This window comes from Aotus nancymaae, unplaced genomic scaffold (assembly GCF_030222135.1).
Source record: "Aotus nancymaae isolate 86718 unplaced genomic scaffold, 86718_ANA_hifiasm-v0.15.2.pri h1tg000079l, whole genome shotgun sequence".
NCBI lineage: Eukaryota > Metazoa > Chordata > Mammalia > Primates > Aotidae > Aotus > Aotus nancymaae.
Window position 1 is genome coordinate 26,766,571 of NW_026988494.1, and position 10,222 is coordinate 26,776,792.

The window sequence follows — 10,222 nt, forward strand, 5'->3', positions numbered from 1 at the left end:
TAGCTTGCAAAAATTTTTTCCCATTTTGTTAGCTGCCAGTTCACTCTAATGATTTTTCTTTACAAAGAAACAAGCTAAATCCTTCCATCGAAAAGTCCTTGACATCTTATTTTTGGGGAGAAAAAAATGGAAAGATCCTTTGTTTCTTCTTCTTGTCCTGTTCACTGATAATAGCTCTTTACATGACATATTTAACTGTAAGCCTGTTTTAGCTGTCATAATTTTAGGTTTTTTTCAGAACCAAGGGTTATTTGTATATTATTTCTTGTCTGTTGATGAAAGTTCCTTTAGAAAATGATGTTTCAGGCCAGGCACAGTGGCTCATGCCCGTAATCCCAGCCCTTTGGGAGACTGAGGCAGGTGGATCACCTGAGATCGGGAGTTCGAGACCAGTCTGACCAACAGGGAGAAACACCATCTCTACTAAAAATACAAAAAAGCATCATGGAGGCACAAATGTGGAAGAAGTTACTTCTGCCAAAAAACGAAGTCATCTGTTATGACTGAACAAAAAAGGGAAGTGTTTTGAAAGTAGAGCTAGACTTACTGATGTCCTAGATGTGACAGACGAAGGAAGGAGATTAATAATAGATGATTGTGTTTTTTGACTAGAGCAGCCTCATGGATTATGGTGTCATTATTATTACATGCCTGTAGTCCGAGCTACTGAGGAGGCTGAGGTAGGAGAATCACTTCAACCTGGGAGACAGAGGTTGCGGTGAGCCGAGATGGCTCCACTGTACTCCAGCCTAGGCAACAAGAGCAAAACTCCATCTCAAAAAAACAAACAACAACAAAAAAATGAAGTTTCAAATATCTGTAACTATTCAATAGCATTCATTCATTTATTCAGTAGATACTCATTTGTTTACCTACTCCTTATGTAAGACCCAAGGCATGCAAAGGAGAAAATGACATGGTTTCTACTCTTGCAAAGTTCACACACTCTAGTGAGGAGAGCTCCTAAACACCTGAGTACTGCAGTACTGCTGTGCTCAAAGCATCGTGGAGGCACAAATGTGGAAGAAGTTATTTCTGCCATGAGGACTGAGCGTACAGAGGGCTTTAGAGAACAAGAAAGGGTCAGTCAACATTTATTGACCACCTATTGATTCCTGAGATTACGGTAGGGAACAAAACTCCCTTGTTCTGTTGAAGTCCTGTAGTCAGAATTTTGAATCTAAAGGGAAAACACAGACAATAAACATTAATTTCAGATAGTGATGAATATTACAACACTGTCCAATAAGAGACCCCTAAAGGTCTTCATAAACAGTGTTGATACTGTTTAAAGTACTAAACAGTGGCTTTAGTGAAGGAATTAACGTAATTTTTAAAAAATTATTCTGGCAGCTCCATGGAAAACTGATTATGAGAACCAAGATTGCACACGGGAGCCTGGGCAGAAAATACAAAAATTAGCAGGGCGCCATGGTGTGCACCTGCGGTCCCACCAGCTTTACTCAGGAGGCTGAGGTGGGAGGATCGTTTGAGCCCAGGAAGCAGAGGTTGCAGTGAGCCGAGATTGCAGCACTGCACTCCAGCTTGGGTGACCAATCAAGATCCTGTATTTAAAAAAAAAACAACACACACACACAGGGAGACAGACCAATTCAAAAAGCAACCATGCTGGTACATGTAAGAGATAATAGTGTGGCTGGGACTCAGATGAACAGTGAGGCAAGTGTTCTGAAAGCAGAGCTGGACGTACTGATGTACTGTATGTGACAGATGAAGGAAGGGGATGAATAATAAGATGGCTTCGTTCTTTGACTAGAGCAGCCTCATGGATTATGGTGTCACTTACTGAAATGAGGACTGGGGGAAGAGCAGGTGCTGGAGAGAGAAAAATCACATGTTCTATTCTGGACTGGTTAGATGTAAGGTGACTGTTAGCCATCCAAGCAGAAATGGCAAGTAAGCGGGTAGACATAGGAGTCTGGAGCTCTGGTTGAGATTTTGGCCTGAGATAGAAACCTGAGAATCATCAAGATTTAGATGGTATTTAAAGTCATCAGGCTACATGAGGTTGCCTTGGAGAAGACTTTGTAGTGAACAGAATTTGTGTAGAGGACAAAAGGTCAGGAAAGGAGAGTGAGAAGGAGAGACCTGTAAGATAGGGAGACAGTCAAGGTGATGTGTTAATTAGGGAAGCCAGGAGAGAAAGGTGCTTGTAAAGGAGAGAGAAGTTCAACCAATCAAATTGATCCTTAAAGATCAAATAAGGCAGCCGGGTGCGGTGACTCACGCCTGTAATCCCAGCACTTTGGGAGGACGAGGCCGGTGGATCACCTGAGGTCAGGGGTTCAAGACCAGCCTGGCCAACATGGTGAAACCTCGTCTCTACTAAATACAAAAATTAGCCGGGCGTCGTGGCAGGCACCTGTAATCCCAGCTACTTGGGAGGCTGAGGCAGGGGAATTGCTTGAATCCGGGAGGCAGAGGTTGCAGTGAGCCGAGATCGTGTCCTTGCACTCCAGCCTGGGCAATAAGAGAGAAACTTCATCTCAAAAAAAAAAAAGATCAGATAAGGCCAGGCACCTGACTCACCTGTAATCCCAGCACTTTGGGAGGTTGAGGTGGGAGGATTGCTCGAAACCAGGAGTCTGAGACTAGCTAGGCAGCAAAGTGAGACCCCTGTCTCTACAAAAAAGAAATAGATATATTTATTACCGGGTGTGGTTGGCTCGTAGTCTCAGCTACTCAGGAGTCTGAGGTAGGAAGATCACTTAAAGCCCAGGAGTCTGAGGCTGCAGTGAGCTCTGATGCTCCCACTGTACTCCAGCCTGGGTGACAGATAGAGACCCTGTCTTAAAAAAAAAAAGTTGAATAAGATGATGACTGAGAAAGACAATTTCTTTTGACATCATGGAGGTTATTGAAAAGAACAACTTCAGTGGGTGGGAGTAAAGGCAGTTGCAAATGGGTTGAGGAATAACTGGGGAATTTGCATTTCCAGCACTTGGAAGATTACTTTCAGTGACCTTGCCAATGAAAACAACCCAAATTCTGGCCTATGTATGAAAATCTTTGTAATTTGCATTGCTAAACTGCCCTGATCTTACCAATGAAAGTCAAAAACAAAATGAAAGCAAAAATCATTGGTAATAAACAAGCACCAGCAGCAGCTTCTGCTGTGAGAGTTCTGCAGAACGCTAGAGACAGCACAGCATGTGGGGGCAAGAGGTTGAGCCTAAGCTCCAGCCAATGAGAGAATCTAATAGGAGACTTGTGGGTAAAGCTGGGACTCCAAAGGGGTATACTTCCAATGTGAAGGTGAGGGAGGAAGAAAGAAGTCACGCAGAACAGGACATCAAAGAAATTTTATTGCTTCCAATAGTGATGATTGGCAGGAGTCTGGTGGAATCTCCCCTGAGAATTTATAAGCACAACTGCCTTCATGCACAGTTTGTTCCAAATAGACACTGTTCTCTGTGTGTTTAAACCTAAAGCCAAGAATATAACTCAGAGAGTCCTGGATTACTGTCATTTCATGCAACTGGCAGAAGCAAATGCAGTTTCTTTGGAGGAATGCAATTTCAGTTCAGGTGTCAAGGAATTCCCACAGAGAAATTTGCAAGGTAAACGAAAATTTCACAGTCAAAACTAGCAAAACACACAAAAGAGAACAAGACATTGTGAGAGCCTATTCTCCAAAGACTTCCATATTTTAAAATCAATAAAGAATACAAAATAACTTAATATATTTAAAGAAATAAAAGAAGGCATCAGGGGTATAACTAAGGAACAAGAAACTATGAAAAATGACAGGGCAGATTTGGAAAAAAAAGACCTAATTGAATTTCTAGGTATAAACAATTTAATTAGAAACAACAGAAAAAACAACTAATGAGGATTAGTAAAATTAAAAAGTGATGATTTTTTTTTTTTAATGTCCAGAATTCTTTAGCATTTTGCTTCTAACAAATGAAATGAAGCAGAAGTGAAGCTTTGGAGATAAGGTCGTAGAAGGCACTGTGGCTTCCTGCAGCTTCTTGCTGTTTCTCTTGGATCCCTTTCTGGGGAAGCCAGCTGTCATGTCATGAGGGCACTCCAGCAGCCCTGTGGAGAGGCCAGGTGACAAGGAGCTGGGGCCTCAGAGCGAGCCAAGGTCTTGGAAGCAGCTCCTCTAGCCCTGGTGATGCCCCCACACGACCACAGCCTGGCTGACAGCTCCTTGTGAGACCCTAAGCCAGAACCACCAAGCAGCCACTCCTGGACTCCTGACCTTCAGAAACTGTGAAGTGATCATTGTTTGCTGTATTATGCCGAATAATTTGTTATGTCACAATAAATAACACAAGATTAATTTGAAGACGTTACCCCAAATGCAACACAGAGAGACAAAGAGATAGACAATGTGAAATGACGTTAAATCAGCATTCCTGAAAGAGTAATGGGAAAAAGATACATTTCAAATGCTAATAGATAAGAATTTTCTAAAACTGTTGAAAGACATTAATCATCAATTCCACGGAGCCCAGTGAATGCTAAGATGAGTAATTTTTTAAGTGCATTTGGACACCTTACAGGAAAATGGAAGAATATCAGAAGGGAAAAAAGAAAGCAGCCTGAACGGAGACAGATCAGTCACAAAGGAATAGCAATTACACCCAAGGCTGGTTTCTCCACAGCAATAGTGGAAGACAGGAGTCGGGAATGTATCTTAGTTTACGGAAAGAAAAGCAACTGTAAACCAGGAATTATAAGCCAGCAAAACTACCTCTCAAGAATGAGGGCTCGAATGATCTGAGTAGCCAAGATCACTGTGGCCACCTACCCCAAGTCCCTTGTATCTACCTCTTATTGTTTTTCAACAGGAAGAATACAACCATACTCATCACGAACCTTTAGCATAACAAGACAAACACCACAAACTTCAAATTACCTAAAGCTGCAAAATAAACACTGTCTTTCAGCAGAGATTTCTCTTGAGGCCCTGCTGCCAAACTTTGCAGAGAGCTAGAGGGTCTAGAAAAACTTCACTTAAGAGAAAAAAGGGGCCCCAAGTGGTGGCTCACACCCATAATCCCAGCACTTTGGGAGGCTGAGGCAGGCAGATCACTGAAGGTCTGGAGTTCGAGACCAGCTTTGCTAACATAGTGAAATCTGATCTCTACTAAAAATACAAAACTACCTGGGCAGGGTGGTGCACACCTGTAGTCCCAGCTACTTGGGAGGCTGAGGTAGAAGAACTGTTTGAATCTGGGAGGCGGAGACTGCAGTGAGCCACAATTGCACCACTGCACTTCACCCTGGGCTACAGAGCGAGACTCTTTCTCAAAAAAAAAAAAAAAAAGAGAGAGAGAGAAAAGGGGATTGAGCTAAAATCAAAGTTCAACTCAAATTGTGAAAATATTAGAAAAGAGTCCTGTAAGATTAGAGGTCACAGGGGCTTAAGAGTGCATGCAAGATTCGAGGAAGCAGTCATCTTCTGGGGCAAAGAGAGTAAAAAAGTGGGGAGCAGGAGAGGCAGAAGTGCCCCGTGGAAACTGAGCAGTAAAGGGGAAAAGTTTCACGAGGGGAAATTGCAGAATCTTGCAAAATGAAAGAAAACCAAAAAGTCAAAGGACAGCCAAACCCTTCCCTTGACTCCTTTCCAAAAGCCACACATTGAAGAAATACACGTTACTACACCATCAGAAGAGATGCCCAAATGCACCACCAACCCTCCTCAGGAAATGCAGAGATGTGAACAGTCTTCACTTATATAAACCTTCAGCAAGAAAAAAACAGAAAAGCAAAAGATTTCAGCTGTGGCCGGGCACAGTGGCTCACGCCTGTAATCCCAGCACTTTGGGAGGTGGAGGCGGGTGGATCACCTGAGGTCAGGGGTTCGAGACCAGCCTGACCAACATGGAGAAATCCTGTCTCTACTAAAAATACAAAAAATTAGCTGGGCGTGGTGGCGCACACTTGTAATCTCAGCTACTTGGGAGGCTGAGGCAGGAGAACTGCTTGAACCCGGGAGGCAGAGGTTGCAGTGAGCCAAGATTGTGCCATTGCACTCCGGCCTGGGCAACAAGAACAAAACTCTGTCTCAAACACACACACCACACACACACACACACACACACACACACACCCCCCATACGAAAACTTATGGGATGTAGTGAAGAGTGCTTGGAGGGAAATTTATAGCTGTAAACAACATTGAAAAAAAAAAGTTTTCAAATCAATAACCTAAACTTTTACCAAAAAAAAAAAAAAAAAAAAAAAAGCACACTAAACCCCAAGGAAGGAGAAGGAAGAAAATGAAAAACGTTACAGTACTCAGTATCAGGAAATTAACATTGCTACAGTACTACCATGTGACCCATGGGTCCCTATTGTAAGCACTTAGTGTGAGCCCATGTGTATATTCTTTTTTTTTTTTTTTTTTTGAGACGGAGTTTCGCTCTTGTTACCCAGGCTGGAGTGCAATGGCGCGATCTCGGCTCACCGCAACCTCCGCCTCCTGGGTTCAGACAATTCTCCTGCCTCAGCCTCCTGAGTAGCTGGGATTACAGGCACGCACCACCATGCCCAGCTAATTTTTTTTTTTGTATTAGTAGAGACGGGGTTTCACCATGTTGACCGGGATGGTCTCGATCTCTTGACCTCGTGATCCACCCGCCTCGGCCTCCCAAAGTGCTGGGATTACAGGCTTGAGCCACCGCCATGTGTATATTCTATTCCTCAACAAATTCTTATCCACTTGCTTTTAACCAGTGAAGAAGAGTGATCTCTTCAGCGGTAGTAATTGCCTAATTCCCAGGCTCCAGATGTTGTCTTCTTCCTCTTCCATCCTGGTTTTCCTCACTCTCCCTGGCCATGTCCAAAAGAAAAGAAATTTTCAACGCAGGAACAAAAAATATGTCTATGGAAGGGGCAATTTATTCTCTTGCAAAGAGTCTCAGGATTGAAAAAATGCTTAGAAATCATCCAACCTGGGGACTGGCAGACTGTTTCTGTAAAAGGCAAACGGGACACATTTCAGGCTCTCTAACTGTGACAGTCATCATGGGCGTGACTGGGGCTGGGGCCCGTGTGGTGGCGGGTGGTAAAAGTATTTACCAAGACAGTACTGGGTGAAGAAAGGCAGAGATATTAGAGAAAGGATGAGAGTAAGTTGCAAGAGTGCAAGGGGCAGCCCAGCAGAGAAGGGGCTGTCTGTGAAGATTCAGGGGCCAGAGGGCAATTGTACAAGGTCATGCTAGAGGGGGTTACCTGCAAGTAAGCTTGGGCTATACACTCGGAATATGTTGGGATGATTTTTGACTGCCAAGCCTTGCCAGGTGCCTGAGGGAAACACTTTGCTGATCTTAGCCTTCTTGCAACTCACATACCTTTATTTCTGGAGTTGCAAGATAGTGGCTGTGGTTTTTCACACAGAAGGGTTGCAAACAGGGTTAGGGCCCTAGATTAGGTCCCTGTCCTGCGAGCCTGGCTCCTTCCCAGTTCCTGTTAACGTACTGATTTGTTAGGGCCCCACAACAGTCTCTGTCACAACCCCTTATCTCTGCTGTTACAGCACAAAAGTAGTCATGGATAATACAGAAACAAATGAGTAAGGCTGTGTGCCAATAAAACTTTATTTACAAAAGCAGGCTGTGGGCCAGACTGCGTCCAAGGGCTGTGGTTTGCTGACCCCTGATCCAAACCAACAGATAAAACGGAGGCCCCATCAGTCTGAAGGAAAACCAGGACTAGAAATCCACTTCCAGTGAGCCTCAGAGAAGAGCTCCTTCTACTAAGACAGAGATCCTCAAATTATACTTTGCATCAACATCACCTGGAGGCTAGAGAGGTGAGGGGCAGTGATGAGAAAACAGATTCCTGAGGGATTTTTGATTCAGTCGGTCTGCGGTAGGATCCAGGAATCTGAATTTTAAAAGCATACACGATTCTGCCCTGTATGGCCCAGGGGTCATGCTTGAAAAAACATTTCCCCACATTATAGATTCTTTTATTTGAGACAGGATTTCGCTCTGTCGCCCAGGCTGGGGTGCAGTGGCACGGTCATAGCTCGCTGCAGCGTTGACCTCCCTGGCTTCAGTGATCCTCCCACCTCAGCCTCCCAAGTAGCTGGGACACAGGTGCATGCCACCATGCCCAGCTACTTTTTCTTTTTTGTTTAAGAGACAGGGTCTTGCCATGTTGCCCAAGCTGATCTCAAATTCCTGGGCTCAAGTGATCCTCCCACTTCAGCCTCCCAAAGTGCTGGGATTAAACTCATGAGCGCCTGTGCCCAGTCCCCACCCCATCATAGATTTTTGAGTCCCCTGGGCAACAAGTACACCCTTTGTATCCCAGACAGACAAGCAGGTGATGACAAGATGTCTCTAAAGCGTCTCTGGCTTTGTCCTCCCTTCCGCTTTGCCCCAGCAGCCCTTTCTCTTTAGCAGCTGGCCTCAGCCTCGGGAGCAGGTGGGGAGTGTGCAGACACACCTGCCTGCAAGCCCAAGGGGTTTCCCCTCTAGGGAGCTTTCCTAATGAGCACTGCCTGTTGACGGACTGGAGGGGCGGAGCTCATTACTAGCTTTTGGCCCAGAGCCTTGTCTTGTAGGATTGCAAATGAAGGAATGCCTGTGGCTCCCACGTTCTCCTCAGTGGAAAGATCTCAAAGCAACAGTGTAGTTCACACGTCTCACTGAAAAGGGTCAGATCAGCTGGAAGGAAGCTGGTGGAAGTCGTTTGGCACAGAATTTTCACACTTGATCTGCTCCTTTCTTCCTCCATCCATTGCTCCCACCTTGATCCCTTGAATGGGAACATTGTTTGCTCCAAGTCATCTAAAACAAAGCCTCTGTTCTTTTGAACAATACCTGCCCCCAGTCCCCAGATGCTTAGAAAATATAACCCCTTAGAAAATAAGGCGAGGTTAAGAATAGCATGTGAGCAGCCCTTATTCCTGTAAAGGGGCGGGCCTAATCCAGCCTCTTCATTCCTTATGTTAGTCCTGCTTCAAACCCCTGGCGGGACCTTTTGCTTGTGACTCTTCTCTTGGCAAGAACTCTAGAATGAAAGCTCTAGTGCCAAGCCTAGATATTTGGAGTTAAAAGTTAAGTTGGAATTTATAGACGTCAATTCCAAAATGCCCTCCTGGGTCATCCCCCAGCTGATACCCGAGGAAAGGGCAGAGGTCAGATTTAGACATGAAGTTGATGGCTTTGCTGCAGTAACCACCTTCTTTAATCACAAGACCACGCTTTGCAGGCTGGGCGACGTGGCTCACGCCTGTAATCCCAGCACTTTGAGAGGCCGAGCTGCGTGGATCACCTGAGATCAGGAGTCTGAGATCAGCCCCACCAACATGGTGAAACCCCATTTCTACTAAAAATACAAAAAACACCTGAGTGTGGTGGCAGGCGCCTGTAATCCCAGGTACTCGGGAGGCTGAGGCAGGAGAGTCGGCTTGAACTCGGGAGGCAGAGGTTGGAGTGAGCTGAGATCATGCCACTGCACTCCAGCCTGGGCAACAGAGCGAGACTCTGTCTGAAGGGGAGGGGAAGGCATGCCTGTAATCCCAGCACTTTGGAAAGCTGAGGGGGGTGGATCACCTGAGGTCAGGAGTTCCAGACCAGCCTGGCCAACATGGCAAAACCCCGTCTCTACTAAAAAATACAAAAGTTAGCTTGGTGTGGTGGCAGGCACCTGTAATCCCAGCTACTTGAGAAGCTGAGGCAGGAGAATCGCTTGAACCCGGGAGGCAGAGGTTGCAATGAGCTGAGATTGCGCCACTGCACTCCAGCTTGGGAGACAGAGCAAGACTTTGTCTCAAAAAACACACACACACACACACACACACACACACACTATGCAGACTGGATGCAATGGCTCACGCCTGTAATCCCAGCACTTAGGGAGGCCAAGGCAGGCAGATCACCTGAGGTCTCTACGTAAAAAAAAAAAAAAAGGACCACACTATGCAGAAGTACAAAAATGGAGGTTCCTCCCTGCACCAAAAGAGGGAGGTTCCCTTCATGCTGTCCCCGCATTCTGCCCCGGTGTTCCTATCACCCACGGGTCCCAGAAGAGGGGGAGCTTTCGCTGGTCTTCCTTTGTACCTGCTGGCTGTCCGTGACACCCCGACTCCCACTGGCCCCTGCACTTCTGAGCTGAGATCGTGTTCATTCAGAAGTGTCTGTTGTCCTCTTCAGATAGGTTCAACTTAACAATGTTTTCACTTAACGGTGGTGGTAACAACAATATGAATTCAGTAGAAACCATGCTTCCTGTA